The 26,391-nt window shown below is 31.0% G+C and overlaps 1 protein-coding gene across 5 annotated transcripts in view; it reads left to right on the forward strand.

Annotated features, from left to right (window-relative positions):
• LOC131847728 (putative polypeptide N-acetylgalactosaminyltransferase 9) overlaps positions 1-26,391 on the forward strand; it is a 157,061-nt gene that overhangs the window by 82,869 nt on the left and 47,801 nt on the right. The window lies entirely within an intron of this gene.

Consider the following 26,391-nt stretch of genomic DNA (forward strand, 5'->3'; position numbering starts at 1 on the left):
TTAGTGATTATGGCTATGTTAATATTGTCAATCTCAGTTCTGAATAAATCTGTTGCTACTACATCATAATTATATACGTCATCGTCAAATTACAAAATAAAAACAAAATTAATTTTATTTATTTACTAAACGTTCTTAACGATTCGTGTGATATACACTGCTACAGTGACAGATGAGATATAACCTCTCACGACTCAGTCAATATACGTCTCTCTCTCTCTCTCTCACATCATTATTAAAGTAAAATATACTTTACATCATGAATATAGAGATTTATTTCTATTACATATAATTCGCTTGAATGTTGTGAACGTGTATCAGATCCTAACATGATATCTTGTGTTAAAAACTACTTAGTGACATTTGGCCTTTTATCCTTCAAAACTTGTTCCGTAAAAGTTATCTAAGCCACTGACAGGTGCGTAATTAACAGTATAAATTAATTTATAAGACTATAATGGTCTTTTCGAAGTTAGAGATTATTAGAATTCCCAGAAGCTTTATAAATTATTGTCTATATATGCAGTGCATTTTACTATTTATTTCTAAAATCTCTACATTTTGATTTAATGGTTAAGTTGTTACAGACTGCTACAGATATTCAATTTAGTATACTACGATTTTTATAGTGGAAGCATTGTTTCCTCTTAAGTTTTGATCTCAATTTCCTTTCGATATGCAGGTTTATTAATGGTAAAGACTATTCATCTAAATATACTACATCTAGGTACTAGAGCACTAGAGTATTTGTGTAATGTAAGCACGCCGACATCGGCTGCTTTCTTAGTGGCGTATACTTACTCTTCTAACATCTAACTACTTCCTAATTCCTGTTTAACCATTGCAAGTTCATTGACATGTTCTAAGAAAAATATGCTTTTATCTTTGTACATTATACATATATATTTATTTATTTATTTAATAAATTTACTCGACAATTGTTATTACGTCATCCGGTGCGGTTTTTTTTTCAAACAAACAAAACTTAATGTAATCTTAAATTGTTTACATTTTCTTCGATGTACCTGTTGAAAATATCTCATTCAGCCAATAGGGGTTAAGTCATTCCCAGAAAATTGGGCCTTGTAAAATATTCACAAGACACGTTCCTTGTTTACAAATGGGAAATGTAACGGTGAGGCTTAGAAAGCAATTTCGCTTCGACCTTCTCGTGACTCGGCTGAATAGAATTGGCATAGGGCATGCGGTCAACACAGTCACCCACTGCCCTTACATTCGCCAATAAAGCTGGCAACACTACAATATTTTCAATATATTGTACGGATAAATCTAGAAATATATTTTACAAATAGAAACCGTTCAAATATTTATTGTGCCTTAAGTATACCTTACGAAGATATTTGGAATTATGAATGTTTGTCGACCATGATTGTGATTTATGGTAATACTGCAAACAACACTGTTTGTGTGTGTTTGTATGTTTGTTTTGAAATTATTTATGTTATGGATAGATTTATCTTTTCTTTAATAATAATTTAAATTTTACTAAATAAAATTGATTGTAATAATGACAAATTTGACAAAACCTATCCGTAACCAGTTCTAAATGTAGTCAATCATATTTCATTACAATTATTTCTTCAAAAACTTTATATTCAGTTTATTAATGCCATTAAATTTGCAAAATATCTGCATGATGTAGGGATAAATTATTTACTTAGAATCTGATATATTTGTGAAATAACTTTTAATTGAGTCTGTTTAGTAGTTTTCGCTTAAAAGAGCTACAGACATCAATTCATCTTCACAAATTTTCTAGTTCATAATGTTAGTAGAATTTAATTTGTCAGTACCTAATGCGCGGTGTGTGCACCCAACTTTATGACAGTCATGACGTGACGACCTCGGCATGTCTGTACGGGGAGTAAATAGTTGTTGGGATACCCACTATTATTGCGTCCGACCTAAATATATCTACCTGCTTCGGTGTTGTGTTTACCGCATGCAAAGAGCAGTTGGACCTGTAACCGACAAGTTTATTCCACTTTGCCTTGTGTGTGTTGTATTTGTGCGTGGCCAACGCTATGGTACATTTACAGTCTGATGGTGTGTAAACAGCTATCATTTTAACCGACCTCGTAAAGGAGGTTCTCTTGTTATTGTAGATATGAAATTCTGTAAATATTTTTAATAATCAAAATTGATAGTATGAGCATGAAGTAGGAATGCGTTAGTAATTAACCCACGGTTAATTACTAATTGACCCATGGTTAATTACTGGTTTCTAGGGGTAATAGCGTGGTGATGGATGGGACCTGATATTTTATTAACAATAGAGCCGCTCCCTATTATTAATAACCCCCCCCATTCCCCCTTTTTATCGTATCAGTTTACTAAACAATATATTAGCGATACAAATCGCGTATCCTGAGGCGTTTGGCTACCGACCAATACATTGGTAACCGCGTATGGCATAATAATGCTATCCGGTAAGGAATAGTGTACCATTTGGCCACGATTTGCCATTATCTATTGTGGGAATTGGCATGTTATAATGTTTACAGGAAAACTTACACTTAACATGAATTAATGGCATAGGTTTGTTTCGATTCTCGTAGTTACAAGGGTTGTAACTACGCGAATCATTACTACTGGTACTGACTATAAAACAAAGTATATTTTTCTATAATTATCTTGTTTCGAACCTCATATCCTCGATAACAATACTAATATGGAGTCTTTTATGTGACTGAAATGCAAACATGTAACTGTTAGTTAACTGATTATATTATTTATCTACACGTCAACTCTCTAATAAGATAAATTCTATGGGGAAACAAAGCGTCAGTTACTATTATATTTTTCCATAACTTTTAAGAGGGTTGTAGACAATTTAATATTTGTAAAGTACATGTTTTAAAATTATTACTAAGCATGCTGTTTTAATAAAATCGTCTATAGATACGTATGTAATAAATAAAAACACTTTTGTATTATTAAATTAAGAATGTTCATTTTTCGTACTGAATCTATATTTAGACAAATACCTTGTCGGTCTATTTTTGTCATTATTTTTAAATTACATGTTTAATAATAGAGACTGTATACTTAAAATATAAAGTTATTTCGTATATTGTAGAGTACTTACATTTAAATTAAGGCTGACTAATATCGATTGGAAAGGTAACAATCTACTTTAAATTAGGTCAGCATTGCAACATAGGTGGTTACTTATCAGAACTAGTACATCTACGTTTAATACATCAATAATTCACAGGGCAAATGCTAAATTGTTTGTACACATATCACAAATCAAACTCGCATGGACATTCATTTAAATATCAAATGTGATACAGGTATCTAATCAATGAATATGATCGAGTGTGCACACAATTATTGTCATGCACTAAATCAACGAGTGGAACACGACATGATTGGCTCCACACATGCATAGTGCATTCTGTTTCTTTTTTTTTGTAATTTATTATGTAACCGATTGCAAGTGCATGCACTAGTAATTCTAAAATATTGTACTACAGTTTTTTTGTTTTGTATGTCATTAAAAATATTTTACCTTCTAATTTTTTATGCTTATGATAGTGCCTAATCAAATTTAATATGATTATTGTATTGTTTTATTCGTTACTTTATTTTGTATTATAGTTAACAAGTTAGTGAATGACATATTGTAATTTAAATAATGTAAATTAAATATTGTAATGGGTGAAAACTGTGATTGGTACAGTTTATGCTGTAAATAATATAAATGACGTAGTGGAGTAACTTGAAAGAGTCATGCTCGCTATAAAGTTCAAACTTGTGGCGGCGTGGTGGGCCGGGTCGATGTGTTCCCTCTAATATGGTTGAGTGCAATGATGGCTGGCTCATCCGTCATACTCGTGTACGGGTGCTGCTTGTGGGGACTGGTCTGTTCAGGTTGCGAACACTGATTAGATTTTTTGATATTTTTGATTTTTTTATATAGCATATGCTGGTTGTCACTCTATTCTCCCAAATTTGAATTTAAATGAAATAGTATTATTGTAAATATGTACAACATTAAAAAAAATACGAGCTGAGTTTCTTGTCAGTTCTTCTCATCTCGAAATCATTCCGAACTGACGGTAGATTTGACATATCATAACAGTCTGTAATAGACCTACATGAATAAAGATATTTTGAATTGAATTTGAAAAAAGTGTACATTCAATAAATACAATTTGTCCCTAGGCTATGTTTGTAGTTTGTAGAGCAGCAATAAAAAAATTTGCATTTGCATTGTATTGCATATGAAAATAGATTGAATGAATAAATGTTTATTTATAGAATATTGGTATTAGTACAAAGCGGATTATATAACAACAAGCCTTTTAGCAATATTTACCATTATATTGGCGTGTAAATTATCTTTACTCACATTTAAAACAATTTACTGTTAATCTATCATTAAGTAGTAAGCGCCATCACGTTGTCAGGTGGGCAATTTTATAATAATAATTTCATTTATTTTGACCACCATAGTTATAGTATATGTGTTAATAACACTTACTTACCTATATTAGTTAATATGTTCGACCACCCTCAATTTGATGACTGTACCAGCAAATGTGAGAATATGACAGTAATTTTATAATTAATAGATTTAAGGTACTGCGTTATAAAAAATCTTAATTATTTACCATACCTATTTTTCCGAATTAATTTAGTATTTATTGTATTTTATGTAAAGAATATAATGAAGGAATATAAATAAATGAAGAATGCGTTAACATTAATAAATTACCAGACTAATTAGTAACCGTAAGTAAAATCTAAAATAAAACCAAATCACCTGAGACACTACCGTTTGGAGTAAAGCCAAAGGGCGTTTCGTCATTTGTTAATGTCTAAGTTATTGATGTCCTTCGCGATACCACCTGAGGAGAATAAGATAAATCATATATAGCCATAATTCACGAATGTTCTGAAGAAGTATCGCTTTGTAAAAATCTATTACGTTTACGTCTATTCTCAAAGACGTCGATACCATTCATTAGAATAAAATATTAACTCGAAATTTTGAGGTCACGTTTTCGAGTATTGGAGATGAATGACACGTAGAAAGTTCTGTTATTTTATGAACGATTTTTTCAAACATTTAAGATATATTCGTATTGTATTTTGAGACTTGTTTTTATTTTCACTTTTATCTCAAAAACAGACAAAGTCGCGGGTACAACTAGTAAAAAAATATGATAAAAGTATATATTTGTTTACTTTCACGTCATGACATTAAAATTATATCCTATAATTCTACAAACCATTTCATATATCTTGAATCAACTATATTAGCGTACAAAGTAATAAGTAAGTCTTTGAAGTTTTCTTTTACTTTTTGTTAAAAACTTCCGAGATCTTAATAATAATTAATTCAGAATTTGAAAATATATAAAAAATGATTTTAATTCAGACCTTCTCCTTTCAAGAGCCGGAAATCCGGTTGAAAATGATTTATAGGCTATGATTGTTCAACTTAATTAATAAAAACTAAAACAAAATCGCACAATAATTCATTAGAACAAGCGCTATTGTAACTTTTGACCCATCACATTTAACTGCAAAAATATGCATATTAGTGAATAAAATTAACTTTCATAGAGAAAATAGACCCCCATGTCGCATGCTCATGATATTAAAATATTAGCATGAATTAATTATGTGGAGAATAAATATGACAATAAAACGCTATCGTATTCAGAAATGGAAATTATATTGTTATTATAGGCCATATATGTATGTTCCCATGTTGTAAAGATTTATGACATTTTCTAATCACATTAGCCTAATTTCTCATGTGTACTAAAGAATGTTGAAGAATTAATTTGTGAAAAACTTATCGAATTCTGGAGGTAGTCCTAGTAGAGAACTATCTTTATCTATTTTCAATTTAGTTGATATAACTATATATTTTATTATTAATAGATTGACCTGTGCCATTTAAAAGGCTGCGATGCGAGCATCATACATATGATATAATAGAAATATAAATAGAAATAATCTTTATTCAAATAAACTAAATATAAACACTTTTGATAGTCACATTTTATTTTATTCTATCACTCATCGATGGTGCTTATGATTCATGGTAATTATTATTATTAAAGAAAAAATATTTATTCTTTATTTTCTTTATTACTTTCTGTAAAAACATTGTTATTTATTTATTTTACAGTTGCCTTTAAACTATTATTTTTATATGTATTTTTTTTAGTATCTGATAAAATAATGTAGTTATTACACCGACAGTTAAGAGGTTCCATACTGTCGAACGATGTTATTGTATATCTCTTCTTAATCGTTCCCTCACTGCTGAGGATCGTGACTCTATACTATCTTGTCGACTAGCCGGCGCCATCTGCTGCGCTCAGATGCCTGATGTATTATTGTATAGATTATTGTATATATTTTTTTATAATTATTTATTGGCAACATTACATTACAATAGGTAATATAATGTTGCCAATAAATAATTACAACTTACAATGTGTACTAGTTATAGATAATGAACAGAGTTAATGATGTTCGGAAGTCGCGTTTGCTTAAAATTCGAAAGTAATTACGACATTACGATGCTACGAGTTGTAATTAAAACTGAATCACGCGAGTGCATTCCCACGAGGTATTGTTAGTATTAAGTAATACCTGAGCATCTCCTCGTCGCTACGCCACGTATATGTAACGTAATCATGTATTTTTTAATATACCGAGTAGATTTTTTCAACTGAGATCAAAATGGAAGAGGTTCAAAATTCAAATGTATTTTTTTCCCCAATTCTTTTTTTAATCAACAACTTTATTATCGAGTACTGGCGATATATCTTACTTATTTTACTTACTTACTTAATCTATGCAGATTTAAAATGAGTAATCAGAAGTGCTGTTATTACGTTTATTTGATTAAAGATTATTCCTACTAACAACCTGATACCTGCCTGCTACCTGCAAATATTTATGTATTTTTCTCGTAACTTAGTTAACTTTTTGTAATTACCGACGTGTTATAGTTAACGTTTTATCATGTATATAATTTTAACATAACTTGTATCCGAAAACTAATGTTGCAATCAAGTAAATTCATAAATTCACAAAGATATCTATTTATTGCAAACATATATATCAATAGGTATTTATTACATCCTCTTAGAGAGCTATTTTATTTTTCAGTTAAACTTTAATGTGATTACAAACTTTTAAATAATGTTATACAGTTTAAAATATTTTTATTGTTACTTACAAACTCTTAAAACAATTTGCTTCCGAAAATTAATGTCGCAGTCGAGTAAACTTGTCCCACAAAGACGCTGTCTGCGTGTTTACAATGCATTTGTGTTGTTCCCGCATTTGTATTCATGTTGCATGAAATTGCAACCAGTGTACACGATTATACATCTGTATACACGACACACTAAGTACTAAATAAAACACTTTATTAATTAAATAAACAGTTACTTTTAAATGTTTGCATTTAATATATATTAATGTACTTTTATCGATCTAGATTTTGTATGAAATCTATATCACCCATTTCAACCAGCTGCGAAGTAGCTTGTTTCTATGCTGTTTCTATTTTACTCATTATTTCATTGTTGGAAGGTATTACTAAATCCCTCAGAATTGTAATGTATGATAGGTACCAGTCTTTTGTCTTTCCAGCTATATAAAGGTTTTCGGGTCATAATAACAATTAATTTATATGGCCAATAGTTAAAATATTACGTTGCAATATGTTATATACATTAGTATATTGTAGGGTCTGTTAACTTCAGTAACAAAACTGTAGATGAAGTACATTTAATCAGACCAAATTATATCTATTTTAAATAAAAACAGGCTTAAAGTCACATAAAAAAGTATAAGTATAAAAATAGCTAAATTGGTCTACCCGATAAACGTGTTTAACATATTTCATTATAGGCAAAATTCTGATAAAAAGCCCGTCTCATTACAAAAGGACAGTACATATATTTTATTCTTATACGCTTATATTATTTGAATAATATATGATTCGCCTCTGCTTATAAAATGCATACTATTTGGAACATATAGGCAAGTTTAAATAGAAATACCTCGTGTAGTATTTCCAGTAATTGACTGTATTGTAGGTCAAGGGAACACAATGGGTCTGTCCATTTCTTTTGTATTTTCATTTATGAGGTCAACTATTCATGTGATATAGTAGATGTAGTAATAACAGACTAAGTGAATATAAATATACCTTTAGATATCCACGACACAGAGAGATATGTGTATTTAGAAAAAAATATATTTACTCTGTATTGTTAATTAAATACTTGAATGTTGCTGTAACAATTCTTTTTTTTAGAATACGGGCTCGTTATCGTCTGTTTTAGGCATTGACGTTTTTAATTAACGTTCATATTGTTTGATCTTTGGGCTCTTTATTTTATGGAACGTATTGATGAATTTGTGTCATTGTATAAATGAGAGAACCTTGCTAATTGCAGCTTAATTAAGAAGGTTTATGAAAGTCGATATCAATGTGCTGTTGTAAATGAATATTATATTAAAGGTATCTAATTAATAATCGCATAAAATAGATTTGAATACCATTAATTAGGTCTTGGAATGGTTTTTCTTTTATTTTCATTTCATACTTTATTAGTAACTAACTTCCATCTCTCACAGTTATAATTGTAATATAAATATGCTGTTGTTGCACAACTGTTGTCCCAGATATATTGTTAATGACATTGTTATTTGTCGATGTCAGGGTAATCGCTACTGATGACACGATTACTTTACGATGTTATTAGAATACATCGCGGCAGGGGCGAGCTTTAAATTTGTGTAAATTCTGCGGCGGGTTATGCAGAATACCCTTCATACTCGCCCTTACATCTTTCGGGCTAATTGTAAAGACCAGGTAAGGCTAATAGCAGTAGGTTTTTTCCTAATAACTAAAAACTAATAATATAACATTATACTGGCAAAAGATTATTTTGAATTTATTCATAAGTAATATCATGTGTAAGTTAAATTTTGATTATAGGTACTTAGATTACACATTATACAAAAGTCATGCCCTTTTAGTGTAGAAAGCCTCACATCACTAGGCAATAACTGACATTCAACATGTACTTTGTGCTTTGACGTCGCAGAATACAAAAGCTCTTTGTGATGCTAAGGTATACGAGTTTCCTATCATGTGCATATCATAATTTGCAATAGTGTACAATGGGATATGGAAAAGAAAATTTTAATTACTAAAATTCATTTCATGTGAAAGGTGAAATCTGCTTTATGAACAAATGTCATAAGAATATGGTTTGTTTTAGTGTCATCATCATTTATCTGTTGGATTTAGGCCTCTCTCAATGTTTTACATCATGTGGTATTTATCTCTATCCCTATCCATCCACCAGTCAACTTCTTAATGTCATCGGTTCATCGAAAAGGTGGGTGTCATCACGTCGTCTCATACGCGGCTTCTTCCGTCATTTAGTGTAATAAATCATAAATAATGTATTAGTAGTTGTAGAAACGCGTATTGTAATACAAATAAATCTATTTTTTAACAGATAATGGTTGAAAAGTTACTCCTGCGTGTAATTAGTATAGTCTAGTGTATACTAGAGGGGGATGAAAGAAAGAGGATAAAATTATATCATTTTAACCATTAAATTAATTAGGAATTAGGAACCCTTATGTTTTTCAGGGGGACTGCGTTAGTTTGTTTTATTAATTTAATTTATTTCTCTGTTGTGTTTCTAATTTTTTTTTATGATATTAATTACTTTAGCCGCGATTTGATACGATTAAAGTTTTGATTGTTTAATGTGTTCCTCTGGAAGGGATTCTAAATTACGACTATATAATACCAAATATTATAGACCACACAAGGTTAGCAATGGTGCCAATAGCTTCTATTATTGATAATTCTTAACATTATATATATTTTTAATGGTATACCCTGATCGATCGAGTTAGACTATCGTGACAAATGTGTGCTACTAGTCCCCATTACCGACAAGATCCTTCCTCTTCCTGTGCATACGTATTTTGCAATGTTACATAAAGCGAAAACGTTGTCAGATAAGATAGATCAAGATAGGTCGTGTTGTGTGTCTTCATGTGACCTGTAGTTGTGGGTGTCAAAAGAGAATGGGACGGCAGGCGCTTTCATTTTTTGAGAATGCCTTTCTCAGTATTCTTAAGACTTTTACAAATATTACTCGTAATTTGACAACCTTGGTGATCTAGTGGCATAGCATAATTTATTACTTTGGGTCATACATGGTTGCAGGTTCGACCCCGTTCAATACACATTTTGAAATTTAGAGTAAAGTAACTTTGTGTGTGTATTTAGAAAAACTATGTGTTTAAAAATGTATATTAATTGGAACTAGATGAAAATGTGGAGTTAAATTATAACAACCAAATATATAAATCTGGCTTCTGTTTAGTCTGATTTTCAGTTCCATGTATTACAATAATCTCTCGAATGTTAAATTAGATTAATAGTCTCTAAAGTTTTATTAATAAAAAGCACATATGGTGTGTTTTATTACACTCCAGCGAACGTAATAAATTCATAATGGTTTGTCATGTTACTCCCAAAACGTTTAGTTTGTATAACTTTGCGGTAATATCCAAACATACGGGCGATGTTGTTTCGACCTCAAATATGTACAGAACCGAACTTCTTAGTTTTGAAACTAATAAGCGTTGAGAAGATGCTGTGGTTCACCTCATATTAGGACATATTTATATGTGTGTACTTGTATTGTGGTTATGTTTGTACATTAAAATGCTAGCTATGTAATTTTAATTGTAATATTGAGCTTTATTTCATTTGAAACTTATTTATGTATAGCATTAGTTATATTATAACGAAATAAATATAAAATGTGTAAAATTGTTAAAAACGAAATTATTGTTTCAAAGCTGTGTGTTTTGTTTTTTGTCATACCGTTTTGTTTAAATCCATGTTTACAAAGTTTTGTGTCATATGGAAACTGTTATTTTTGAAATAAATATAATTATTATAATTTGTATAACTGGGAATATTACCACTATCTCTAGTAAACAACAAAAGAAATAAGTATAATAACCCCGGCTCGTTAGAAGTCTAAGGCTTCGTTACATTGCCAGCATGTTGGAATTTAGGAAATACCACCCGTATTTCCTCACGATTGTAGAGATCTCTCAGATTTTGAAGATAAGGCACAGGCTATGTTCCTCGCTAATAATATATATAGAAGAATTTTGAAGGTAAATTAAGTATTATTTCATTCATTGAGAAAAAAATTCCTGTAAATTTTTCTATGTCTTTCAATAAAACTAATACGTTTTGATGAAAGGTAGAATGACTTAGCAGCTTAGCGTATTTTTTCAAACTATTCTAATATGTTCACCATAACTGTAGTATACTGGACGAAAATGGCGGTGAGTGAAGACGGCACCCCAAACCCGTGGCAGGATTTATGGAGCAGCTAAAAGTCAGCTTATGCCTCACTTCAGTCGCTTTATTCTGAGGGCAAGAGTTCGAACGTAAGGTCGTCGATATTCCAATCTACGTTTGAATGGGTCAGCAGGTCTATCAGGTCAAGAGGAGACGCTGGTGCATATGATTGGAGAACGCAAACACGATCATGATTAGTAAATTATGACGCAGTCGTAGTTCCGCTCCGGTAACAACGTGGCGAATTAAAGCAAAGCCTTTACAATGCATAGACTAATTCATTATTGAATAATTGTAACATAATACTGGTTTGTAATCTTTACACTTTTTAATTTAAATTACCGCTATCAGTTGATAAGTAAAAAAATGTTAATTCTTTTAACTATAATTCTTAAAACTAGATACAATCATAAAGTTAAGTAAATATGCAGTTACAATAATATTTATTGTCCAATTACTAGTTAGCATTTTGAATATATTCCACTTATGAGTCTCTGTCATTGAAAATAATACACATGATATGCGAAAATAGAGTTTCCAGTCAGGCTTCTTATAATAGAAATAGAAAGAACCAAGTGACCATTGCTGAAATCTCCTTAACCGCGTGTATTCATCTCAATTCGTCCATTTGGATAACTCGTGTTATAGCCATTACATTTTAGTAAATCTTGAACACTATCTATCTTATAACTAAAAGTCATTATTGTCTGATTGTTATCGGTTGGTAAATGAAGGGAACTTTGGAATTTTCGTATATAATAAAAAATATTAATATAGTTAATCGGGTCTTAACACGACAGATATACAGAAAAAGCTTATCGCATCAAAAAATCGACAACCACTCAAATTTGGGATTGCCTGCCGATCATCCATCTGCTCAATGATGGAAGTAGTTTGAACAAATCATTGAATTGAGTTGCATGTGCCTAAAGTCTTCTCTACTAATCACCACTATTATCTACGAATGGTAGAAGAGACGATAGAAATGAAAAAATTGCTCAATTTTAACCGGGAAGATAGCTTAAAAATATCATCTGCGTGAAATCTAGTGATAGATAAGTTTAATAAAATTTCAGTAGTATTAGTTTATAAATGTACGAATACAGTGACTGCTGTGTCTTTCGTTCGCATATCTAGTGATGGTAGTTGGTAAAACTGCTGGTACCTACTGATATTGGCATCCGCTGTACTTCAGTCAGCTCCTGACCACGGTATAGTACAGTCATCGATAGATATTTACCATACAATTTCGTATTAAGAAATGAGAATAACATTCATACTTTTAGATTTTTTTTAACAATATACGTAAAGTCATCATGAACTTGCAATTTAAATGCATGACCGGTATCATGTTTAATTGTAATTAATGAAAAGAAATATGTAATCTAATTAGCTATGAACATTATCATGAAATAAATATAGGTATAAATTGTATAATTTATTTAATAAATTAATCTTTGATAAAAAAACAAGTGATACATTATATTTATCTTGTATTATAAGAGTAATCTTTCGTATAATGTCTGTTGTATAGAAATAATATATATTTTCAACCATTACATTTACCTACTTACATTATTGCGATGGGAACGAGATAATCCACGCGGCATATTCGGGGATTGTGAAAAATCCTAGTCAATCACACTGACGTGTAATGCATAAAGTAGCGCGAAAGTACTTTGCTTTCCAAAGAATATAAATTATTTATATATTTATGTTATCCACGTAAAATTTAACGGCACCAAAGATGATTTCATTTGTTGCAAAAAAATGAGGTTACCTGGAAAGTTTTCCGGAAGTTTTGAAAATTCGTAATTTTATAGATTTCAACGTTTTATAGAGTTCAATTTTCATTTAAACTCCCGGAAAACTTTCCAGGTAAAACTACCAAATGATTGTACTACAAATAGACTTTGTAAAAGGTCTTCTGCGTACCCACGCAGAATGAGAATTTGTAGACAGGAGTACCCACTCCTGTCTACAAATTCTCAGCAGCCAAGCAGCTTGCTTCTGCAAGTCCACTGCTTGTGAACGTAACAGAAGAGGCCATGACATGTTAGTTCTCCGAATCTGTGCTTAACAATGATTTGCAGTTTTTGCCAAATGGAAAAGGAAACGCCTCTATGTGGTTGTAGCCTACTCATATATAGACATGAAAAATATCTCCTTTGGTAAGTACACACTCCATCTTGAGGAGATTAAAACCATGACTCCTAAGAATATCCTTCAAATCGTTTCCCAGACTGGCCTAGGCAGCGAAAGCTAAAAAAAGGACTAGCATTATAGATCTGTGCAGTTCGCAATGTTACAGGATATCTTTAGCACCGATTAATAGCCCAAACCATTTAATAAAAAAAAAATCCTTGGAAATAGCAACTTATGAGTGGTATGATGAGTGTTACACGATAACACGATATCGTAGTGCTGTTCATGTACATATATAGACGACGGTTATAACTTACCATCAGCTTGTTAGTCGTTCCAATTATAGTAAATAAACACAGTATGTAATGGTTACAGGTAACTTGTTCCATTTATTTATTGATGTGTTGAGTAATAAATTAAATTTGCATTTCCATTGTAATAATACGTTGTATAATTTTGTCTTTAATGTACATTTTACCTGTAATATGTTCAACAGTAATTACCCAATGCATTATGTGGATACAATATCCGACAGTGCAGTTAAGAATTGATGTTACACTTTAAATATTTTACCATCTAGCTAAAATGGTTTTACCATCATGATAAAATTACCTTTTTCTTTGATTCTTCTTTAAATCTGTACGGTTTATGCCAATAAAATTTTAATTAACTACACTTAATTTAGATTCTCTTGATGTAAGTTATGTATAGTGGGATATCAAATTTTTTTACGCGAACTGTGAGCGTATCTGATTTTTAATTTCATGGTAGAAGATTTTAATATTGTAATGAACTTAGCTTAAACAAAAACCGTGAAATTGAAAGTATGTAATGTGTTGATAATTGATCCACAATAACAAGTTTTTAATTTACCACTCACATATTTTTTACCACATGATCTGTAAGTGGATAATTCAGATAATGAATGAATATAATCAATTGGCGATACCTAAAAAAATCCTACAAAAACTAAGAAAATAGGCCACACGCGAACTAAAAATGAGACACAAATATAAAAACAAACGCGAATATAGTTTTATATGAGTCTATTAAAAAACTTTGAGTATTTAAAGTTCGGGTTTATAATACATTTTCAAGATGTAGGCTATACATAAATTGAGCGATATTTGCCCCGAATTTACGTAATAAAGAAGTCTGCGTTGGTACCTCAATCTCATCTATTTCAGCTGCCGAGCAACTTGATTTTTATGCTGTATTTCGATTTAGGGCTGAGATAAGGCTGTCATGAAATTATAAATAAGAGGCATGATGCCTTAGTCCTTTATCGGAATGGCAATGCTTGAATGGTATCGCGGGCGTCACATGAAATGTGATATCCATAATGCTATTTATATGTATAGGAAACGTTTATAATGTAACATGGTTGCAATATGGATTTACGATATAAAGAAACATAGGCAATATATAGAAAGCGTGAGCGAAGTGAAAATAGAATTGAGTTAGCAAAAATAGGATTAGCGTCCCAGTAAACGGTAGAGGTCCCCAATAAATGTACTGGATGGACACTGTTCGGTAACTGGATTGCGTTGACCGACTATATGTGTCTGAGCATTTTGGGACACCTGTCTATTTGCCCGCAATTGATTGATCACTGATCTACAGTTACAGATACAAATGTAGTTTAAATGAAATAGAATTTGTAACCGCAATATAATTTACGTTGCTATTTTTGATCCTAAAATTATGGATATTCTTCATCTCAGAAAAGAAAGTTAATTTTTAATTGTAAATAATTCGAAAAAATGTCTTTGTTCAAAGAATATATATAAAATTATAAATCATAGTCGTAAACTACAAGTTTAAAATATATTTTATAATTACGAATAGAAACTGTTTCCGCCTAGTTATCAGTTTCCGGTGTTATCTCAAATATATGTTATCTACATTAGAGCAATCAATTATCGTCTTTATAGATATAAGCATTAAGTATATTTTATAATATGTATATGATGTAAACGACGATTCAGCAAGTAAATAAAACAATCACAACTAGTAACTTCGAAATGCATTGAGTCACAGCCAATAAATAGAGGTGTTACGAGTACTTTCAGTTTAAGAAAATAGTTGTATCGACAGACATAAACTTGTGTCATCTCAGAATCCAGTGAACGGTCAGCCCGAACTGACCGTTATACTATTTAGCATAATAGTGTTGGGAGATATCGCTACGACACATGTCTTTTATCGATGTGTAAATGTTAACGACCTCCATGCGTTACAGCATCTTGAAATTAAATCTGTGTATTTATGCATTTCAGTTTTTAATCAAATTTTACCGAGATAGACTTACAAAGTCTATTGTCGTCAAGTAGCTTCTTTGGTATAATTGATCTATGTTTCGGTTAAGGGAGAGGCAGATAGAGTAAGAGGCAAGGCAAACTCCAGAATGCCAACACATGGGCGTCAAGATGACGCAATGTCCGCCGTCCACTTGTTTGCTATTGTATATTATATATAGCATTACAGTGCTCTAACTTTAGCAAATCATATGTATGTATGAACAATTATTGTTATTTTTTTAATATGATAATGATGATGAAACGACGATTTTAGCTGTGTTAACCTTATTCGCTGAAGATTAAACAATGAGAACAACTTTTAAACATCGCATTTGTCATGATTTTTCTGCGATGGATTCTGGAGAGAGCAGTGTACGACAAATATTTCACTACTGCAATATATTATCGACAACACAACGTCTCTAAGATTCGCTTTTATTCCGATATCTCACATTATGCTGATCAGGTGTGACCGATTTTTTTACTAACACTTTAGATACTGGCAATATAGTTGTAGGCATACGAAACGATCACGCAAGCGGTTTGTCGTAAAAATTTATATTCAAAGGAAATATTCACTGAATGTGTAAGTAGGCGACGGTAATAGTATTTCTAAGATAGTTACGCAATGTGTACATTGTATATTTAACGACATTTTCATATTACAATATGCATAGTTGGTAGTAAATATTTTTTTATTTAACAGAATTTGCACACCGACAGAGAGGCAACAAACTTAAAACAACAGGTTAAAATTTATTTAATAAGTTTGCATATGATTACGAGAATATTCTAGAGTGGGATTAAAATGGAAACAGTAATAATTTTATGGCGAAATTAATCAGTTAATTTAACAAATACATGGCAACATAATAACGTATGTTGCGATATTTATGTTGCTATGTTTTTCTTAAATTTCTAAGTTCTAATAATAATAATATGAATTAATAGTATGCTATAAAAATATTTTATATAACAAATTTTATCAAGACTACACATTTGATAATTTATTTACTAATTGTAGTCTTATTGTAATGTTTATTGGAATCATACATTGTCCTTTTCAAAGAAGTATTACAATTCGTTGGTTTCTTTTTAGTTAAAATTTGAACGAATCTATTTAGTAAAGCATTAATGATTATTTTAGGGATCTGATCGTTTGATGGGTTTTAAAAATTAAGGGAAAAACAAATTTTTTTTTGTTGTGTCCCTTATTGAACCATGTGAATGTTTGTATAATGTGAATGTTCATCGTTTTGTATTGTTGGCTTAGTGACTTCCGTGATAAAATCTATATGAACGTTTATATATACATTTGCATCGTATATCAGATGTTATATGTACACACGGCATGACATGTTTGCACTTTCCTTTAACATTTGAGCTGGCCTTGTATTACGTGTTTCGCGGTTTGTCGCAAACAGAAGCTAAATTTATGTTGCTTTGTTTACAGGTACGTGGTTTTACAACATATCTCTGGGAGGCTTTATGGTGAGTATTTCGTATTAACAAATATGTTTCAGTACAATTACATTGACATATTTGGTGTTAATATTAACAAATGGAAATTAGGTTTAATTATAATAGTTTATTTGCTGTTAAATGAAAACTAGTTTCGTAGTTTACTCTGCTGAATAAATCGCATTTAGCAAACTGTTTGGGTATTACTTTAGAAGGCTTTGACTTCACAACTGAATTATTATTGAAAAAAATACTATATTCACGGAACTATGCGGTCATTGTTATAGTTGCAACAAGTACGAAAACAGTTATGTCTTAGACAGTCCTTTATATACGTTTAGATTCATTGGGATGAGGAAGATAAAATTTAAAATACTATAAATTGTTTACTTAGTAGGTTCATCATATAGTAGCTATTATATTTATATAGTAGTCACCGGTTGTTACCTCTACGCGACACAAATAAATAATTGATTGACTGTTGTACAATACCTTTAATTTACTTATATGACATTAACTTACACTTACTTATCACTATTTTAAACATTGAGTGTAGGCAATATTACTACTATTCTTTATCGCTTACAATATTAGAGCGAGTATGCTTATTTTTTTAACACGATATTTAATGAGCACAATATTTATAATATATAATGAAATGATTTGTGACAAATTATGTATTACTAAGATATCCAACTACACCTACAGTAGAATTTTTTCTAACTTTATATATGTAAATATATAAGATCGATACCTACATATGTATATATATATATATGTATATAAAATCAAGTTATGTATATTTGAAGTTTTATAGAATACATAATTTATGTAGTATCTATGGAGGTGTTTGTTACAAAGTAGAAGTTAAAATTACTTTTAAAACCACTCGAGCTCCAATCTAACCAGGAAAGGGATTTCAAATTTAAATGTAATACGAGGAGTTGAGAAGGAATTTATGAAGTTTTTAACCCCTCTGATCCCCGTATGATTCTGTCGCTCGGATTAGGAGTATATTACACCCGTGAAGTTAATATGGCTGTTGTTGATGCCAAGATAAATATTTTGTGGAGTCACCGACCAAATTAGGTTTCAAGTTTATAATAATATATATATATATATATATATATATATATATATATATATATATATATATATATATATTGTATACATGTGTATGTATATATATATTATTATAACATATGAGCGATATAAAACTTGATCTAAGGAAAAGAATGGACGTGTTAAATATGTATAGATAGTAGTTTTTAATTTGTACGTAAATATTACATACCTTTTCATTGGGCAAAAGAAATTTTACTACATTGTTTTATTTGGTGTATACTCTAAATATTATATAGATAAAAAAGTAATATATTTATAATATAATTTTTCCGTTACTTATTCTATAATCGCTACAGATTATGATACGATTTATCCTTCATACATTTTGAGTCGTCCATACATAGATATAGCAGCACATAGCCGTGATGGATTGGTAGTTAAGCAATCAGTAATTTTATTTATTCTATACACACATGTACATACACGTGTGATACATGTTCATACACGTGTATCACACTTCATTTCCTTTGTACTCACATGATTTATTTCTATGATTTTTTTATACTACATAGGTTGATCGATGTTAACTAACCATAATCACTAATCATGATGATTCGTGCCTGAAGTAAGAGGCACGAATCATCCGATCATGGTTAGTTAACGTATTGATACGCATAAAAGCTTGTTTTTAGAAAATAATGAAAATAAGTACAATTATCTATTTTATTGCTACCTTCATGTTTAAGTAAGAGATACTTAATACTTATTTCTTATTTCCTTAAACATTTTCTAGACTCCCCCTACATAGCTCCACCTATATTAGATAATATTAATTGCCAATATCAATTTCAGATATTAACTAGTATTAATTTCATCCCATAATTAAACTGGGACTCGCTAGACAAGATTTCGAGTCACCAATTTCAGGGAGCAAATATACTTAGCTTGGAACAAGTTTTAACCGCAACGTAAATAAGACACTTAAGCTTCATGAGCTAGGTGTTGGTACAATTAAACTATTACTATTAGGTTTTGAAGCTATGCTAGTGAATTCGTTCGTGTTAACATGGACTTCGGGGGAGGGAGGGGGGGGGGGAGACTGATAAGCCCATTACTACTGTTACCATGATCTCCACGTGGTTCCCCCTGGAAACCATCGTGATACATTCATGGTGAATTTGTCATGATGGGCTAACTGACCTAACCTCATGCTTATCTTATCATCCTCCACTGGTTCCCCGCCAGCGTAAACCGTTAGCGCAAGCGGATGCACCATTCCATTATCAACCATAAGCATAAAAAAACATGGACTTCATTATGTACATGTACAGAACCTAGTGATGTAGACAGTACTGCGATTCGGAATTGCACCTATTAAAAGGTTTTATGATGGACGTGTTTTTGTAACCTAATTCCTCCTAAATGACTAGGTTGATGTGGGTGAAATTCTGGAAACATAATAGAACACAATAGATAGAGCTGGTTTGACGTTCCGAGCGGTCCACTAGTAGTATTGTATGAATACAGCTTAAAATAAAATAAAAAATTTAACCCGCGCTACATACATTTAAGCAGCGAAGCATATTGATTGATCGGCGTTAAAGATAGCTTAAGTCTCTCATCCCCGTCAAACACAATGTATGCCTAGCTGTAAACGATTGGTTGATCCGTTAAGACACCAAAAGGTAGGTATGTAACAAATTTATAAAGGGCACATTCACATTTATATTATTTGTAAGGTATCAAACCATTACTTCAGAGAAAACGAATAAATTTTAAAATGGAAAGATCTGATAATGTAATCTCTATAACCATATATTTCTATTTTTTTATTTGCAATATGCGGCAGTTTTCTAACAATGCTGCGTCACCTTAGTGTATTGCAATTCAGAATTCTGAATGAGAATGTGAATATATTTAAAGAAACAACGAGATAATCTGACGATTTGAATGATAAACAAAGCACCCGAAGCGTTTGATCAATCATGTGAAAGTAAGAATATTTTTTCTATAAACTATTTGTTTCAAAACATTAGTTTCAGACATTTATATTCTTCTATCATCTTACAGGATTTTGGTTATTTTTTGGCACTGCAGGTAAGAATTACACCCTTGTGACAGTACGTAATATTTTACTCTGTTGTTCTACAGTTAGTTAATACTTGTTTTATTGAAATTCAGAATAATTCGAGTTACTATCGAGTTTCCTATATATAGTAGTATTATGAATATATATATAGTCTAATACGTAGTATATTAGTGCAGCTTGTGCTTTGACTGTATCATTTCTTTGAGATTCGATCTTCGGCAGCATTCTTCACAAAATATCGATTTATGTTTGACAAAATTTCAAACTAATTTGGTAAATAGAACTTTAATTTTATTATTTTATTATAACATAATGGGAAAGTTTTTATACACCGCACTTTCCGTCTGTATTATTGTTGTCTGATAAATCGAAGATATGGGCCATTTTATTATATTTAATACACACAATAGAAGCCCTTTGACCGATAAATCAGATTAGATTTTCATACATATATTTACATACTTATTTTATATGCTTTACTTCTTTAGTCCCACCAAAAACCCAAAGCTTGCCTATTTTTAGTTGAACCCCTTTTATGGGAAATAGTTTAGATTGTTGCCACTGCTTGTCCGGGATCAAAGGATAGCCTCTAAACAGGATTGATTACGGACACAAAGAAAACTCCCATAGACTGTTGTTACATATTTCTCTAGATTCATTGTAGTTAAGAAATAGTATGCTTACCTTTTATATAAGTTTCCTAGTAGATAGCTTCGAATTTGCCTGGATGCTCATAACTCTGTAATTATTGTATCTATTAATATAATAATACAGCCTATGACACTCCGGTGTAATTTACTTCTCAAGTAGTGAAATAATTTCTTAAATCAGTGAAGTGTCTCCGGAATTTACTTTCCTCATAACAAAATCTTCTGTCTCACTTTATGATATATTCATAAATGAATAATAATACATATCATAAATAAAAAATGATTAAAATTTGAACTTTACTGTTGTAGAAGACATGATAAAAACCATTCCAGTGTATGGCAAATCAAAATAAATATGTTCTTAAATTTTATTAACATTACAAATAACATCTGCACCTGCCTGTATAATTATATTTTTGTTATTCAAAACCTAAACCAAATAATACAAAGCTTCTGATTCCCGTTTCAATGATTAACTTTACGAATTGAATTGTGCCCTTTTCTCCGTTCAATAAACAGTAGCTAACTTTGGCAAATTTTATTCATACTCTTACATTTCAGTTTACGGTTTCCATAACCTGTTTATATTTCAGTTCATGCTTCTTTGAGTGTGTGAATTTTATTGCTTCTTTCTTACAATAACCACTGTTATTGTAATACGAATCTTATCTCAATGATCTAAGGTTCACGTATTTACTTAGAAAATGTTCAACATCTGTGGGGTTTTGCCATATTTCTAATCGTAAAACTGGCCAATGTTATTTTGTAACAAAGTACACACGATACGTTTGGTAATGTTTGCTTGTTGTTTAAGTAGAAATACTACTTAAACAACAACAAGTTTTAAAAAAATTTTTAGGTAGCTTCGTTAATTTGACACTTAAATTACCTATTCTCAGAGTTTTAATAATGTAAAGGTACATAATAATAGCCTTTGTTAAATTATTCGTGTTCTACACAAATTACTAAGTCTAACGGCACTGATATAAATAAGTATAAAATAGGTATCTTAGAGATAGAAGCTGTGTGTATATATAAGTATTATATTAAAAGAATAATCGTTCTTACATAACTTTAAATATAATACAAATTGTGTTTTTCTATGTTATAATTTTACCCATAATAAAATGAGTTTGGGTAGTAGTACAAGGTACAAGCAGTCTTCTTGGAAATCTTCGACACCAGTAAAAACGTTCTCTAGAATAAATAAATGCAGTACCATGTTTGCCATAATTTGACATACTATTTTATATCGTCCGCAATAAGAATTTCCGTGAATTTTCTGTAGCCACCAGACTGAGCTAGCGAAGTTATCTAATAACCGCTTTCGGGTTTTATGTTTCAAGAACAATAACTTAATTGCCTTGATCAAACTTAGGAGGAGACGTGTCCGCCTTTGTTTCGTATTTGATAATACAATATCTATTTAAACTAAACATCTTTGAAAATGTTTTCGTGTTTATCTTGTGAATAGCTATCTTTTTTTAGATAAAGTCGCCACAATTTTCCATTTCAATTCAGTGAAATCTTGGATTAATCTGAACATCACTTTGAACTCAACTTGAGTTTTATATATACTGAACTCTAAAAAATATTTTTGTTTAAATATAATCCATAAATAAATACTCTATGTGTTATCTGCATATTGGATAGTCTAATAAATTATTCGAGAATAGAATAAAAAAGTCAACAACACCCGGTGTTTCCAGGCGTTCACTCATTCAAGTACTGACCATGACTGACGTTGCTTAACTTAGATGATAGTTACGAGAACCGATGTTTCCAACGTCGTATTGTTTTGTACTGGTCTGGGTATTTTCTATGTATATTATGTATGTATTTACAAAAAATACTGTATTTAAGTATTTTTATCAGTTGTCTGTCCATAATACAAGCTCTACTTAGCTTCGGACTAGACATAGCGCCACTGTGTGGAGTTATTATTATTTTTAATTTTATTTCAAACGGTAAAATATATGTAACTTTTCACCTTTCAACGGCGGCTCGACTTCAAATACTTTAATTCAGATATAAAGACGTTCCATAATGAGGAACCGTAAAGCATACACAAACTAATTTTAAACAAAGTTTTCGAATTTTCGCTGTAAACTCGGGGCTTTTGTGCGAGGTTCCGACTCCTACAGATATTCTGAACATATCCGCGGAACTTTGATACATGGCTCGGCTATAAAACGCAGCGTTCGCTACCCTTATGTATCTACACGTGAAGCCGCGTGGAAGTGCGAACCAGTAAATAAAAAAAAACAAAAACAGACTGCGAGGACACGAGAATTTTGAAAATGACAAACGAGCAATTTATTTCTGTTGGTTTTAGAAATAGGTATAAAAATAATTATACTTCTTATATGATTTAGTCTATAATGACATGTATTGTAGAATTAGATTTGCCAAAAATTTTTATATTCATTATCCCTAGATAAAATGTGGTAACGGTATATAGGTATAACGTCAAAATAATTATTTTTATGAACTAATATTATTCGCTTAATATGATTTACTTGTTACCGAGTTTTGTTATCTTGGAAATAATTGTATAGTTATGTTATTAGTTTAGTTGTATATTAATTAACATTAATACCTACAGTAATTTGATAATTTCTGAATTTGAAGACATAATTATTTCCAAAGAATTTTTTGTTGCTTGACTTCATAGAGTGAATATTAAACTTGATATATTACAGATGGAATTCCAGTACTATACAGCTTTTAGACTTAATTTAGATTTCACAGTCAAGAGTGGCGAATTTTCTCATGACAGTCATAACTTTAACGAATGAAATTTAAGCGGGACTTTTATTAGATAATGCAGAGCAAGTGCCGCGGTAAACAATTTTTATGATTATATTCTTACTCCAAGGCATTTTGCTAGGTAATAAATGTATTAACCAAAGTGTTTGGGTACTTTTTTATAGTATTTTCTATGATTTGTGCCAGATGTTTAAAATTTTTTTAGTTACCTTCTTATTTAAATATTGTAATATAATATTTTTATTTTATATTTTATGGAACCTGTAGGTAGGGATTTGGGTGGAGTATAATAAGCCACCAGGATTATTATACTCCACCCAAATCCCTACCATAGTGGATGAATGATAGTGTAATGAATAATCATGTTAAAGATTACAACAAATTTAGAGGAAACTACTATTTAATTAAAATTATGTTGTTCATTATCCTATTTAACCCCACACGGATATATGGAAAAGTATTTCATACGAAGAACTGAGTACCAATAATAAAGTCTCTATTAAATTTTAGTTTGAAAGTTGATAATAATATAGTGGTGTAAAATACGTACTACATATTATATATCTATATGTTTAATACAAATGCATGCATGGCATATTGTTAAATTATTTTTTTACAGTTATACATATTTAATTTAATTTTTTTTTTATGTTTTACAACCGTTTAATAATACTTATAGAGCTCTGAACTGACTATTAAGACATCAACATACATTCTATTCCAGGTAACCATGGTCAGTGCAAGCTGAATAGGCGTCGCGTTTTTTCCCGAAATTAAATTGAAAAATTGTGTGCACTGTAACAGTATGTACAATAGCTATTTTCAATTCTGAACCCAACTTGTTAAAAGAGCTAGTTATTTTGGCCGCAACTGTAGTTCGCCGTTCAATATAGCGCATCGATGTCAAACCAGGCCAGCTAGATTTTATTTTACTCGAATACGGATGTAGCACCGCATTTTGTGAACGTGCGTTGTCGACCATTCCCATGTTTTGTTTTATTTCCTGTTAGAATGTCAGTAACGCTGTAACTACACGGTTCAATTGTTTGACAATATACTTCACTGAGCGGTTACTGAATAATATTACTTTTTCTATTCGAACAAATATCAATTGTCTTCTCGTTCTTTGTTTTATTCGTCAATTCGTCTACTTTAAACCGAGATAGGCAGTGTAAAGTCGTCTATGGTAGTACGTACTACTCTCTCGCTTATTTCAGCCACTGCCAGCTTGTTTTGTTAGATGTAGTTTAGTTGAAAGATGAAATAAGATAGTGAAATTACAGGATACGTAATCCGGAACAGTAACGAATAAGTGGTGCCACGGGTGATGACAGCCACCACATACCGGCAGATAACATTACAACAATGTAATTACCTCAATTACTTTGTAGCGCGGTGGTTATCAGCTCACCACTATACCATTATATATGATATGATGAGGTATCGCTACATAATATACTGTTTATTGTAGTATCTAGTGACAGTGAGTAGACCGGTGAAATAATTGTACTATTCATTGGCATTCGACGTAGAGTCGTAATGAGGACTCTTTACACTGAACCTAATTCTATGGTATTTGAAGAGGTAGACCTTAAGTCTATGTTATCTAGAGGAGGAAGACCACCAATAGACCAATGGACCCTCCTTTGGTCTCTTCAGATATGTCAGATATGTCGAGTGGTGACAGAAATATTACAAGTGTAAGTACAACTTTTTTTAGACTAATTACCTCATGATTTAAAATTCATAAACCTTTCTACCTACCTTTAATACCAAGAACGATGAAGTAAACAATACATTACTATTCATATGATATATTTCCTCACTTTTTGTTCCATAAATAATCCTATTCTGGATATTTGAATAGTGCTAGTGAGCACTTCAATAATACATACGTACATTTAAATCTGGCGGTAATACATCAATCACGTAACCTTTGTTAAACCCCATCCATAAATGTCTACCTTTATCAAAACTGAAGATTTGAGCCCTTAAGACGTGTACACACTAACTAAAATTAAACGTCTTACTCGTAATATGTAGTACGTACATATAATCTTCGTCTGTCTTCTATGATTCTTGTTATTATATTCGCCATTTGTGATGTAAGTGGTTATATTTACTTTTTATTATCTATTAACCTATATTGTCCCATAGATTGGCAAATATATCACTCATTTCTTTTTATTTTTATCTATTCTGCGCCTCAGACCAGTGCTCATTATATGCGTTTAGGTTACCGCATGTGCATGCGGTGCATGGTACTATTTATATTATTATAATTTGCATTATTCTTTTTATTACTTCAATAATAACCATTGTACTAGCCTCTCTTTTATTATATACTAACTACTCTCCCCGGCTTCGCAGGGATGTACATATATTATATATAAACCTTCCTCTTGAATCACTCTATCTATTTAAATAAACCGCTTCAAAATTCGTTGCGTAGTTTTTAAGATTTATGCATACATAGGGACGGACAGACAG

The sequence above is a fragment of the Achroia grisella genome, unplaced genomic scaffold (genome assembly GCF_030625045.1).
Source record: "Achroia grisella isolate CSIRO2021 unplaced genomic scaffold, CSIRO_AGI_Agris_v1 utg109, whole genome shotgun sequence".
NCBI lineage: Eukaryota > Metazoa > Arthropoda > Insecta > Lepidoptera > Pyralidae > Achroia > Achroia grisella.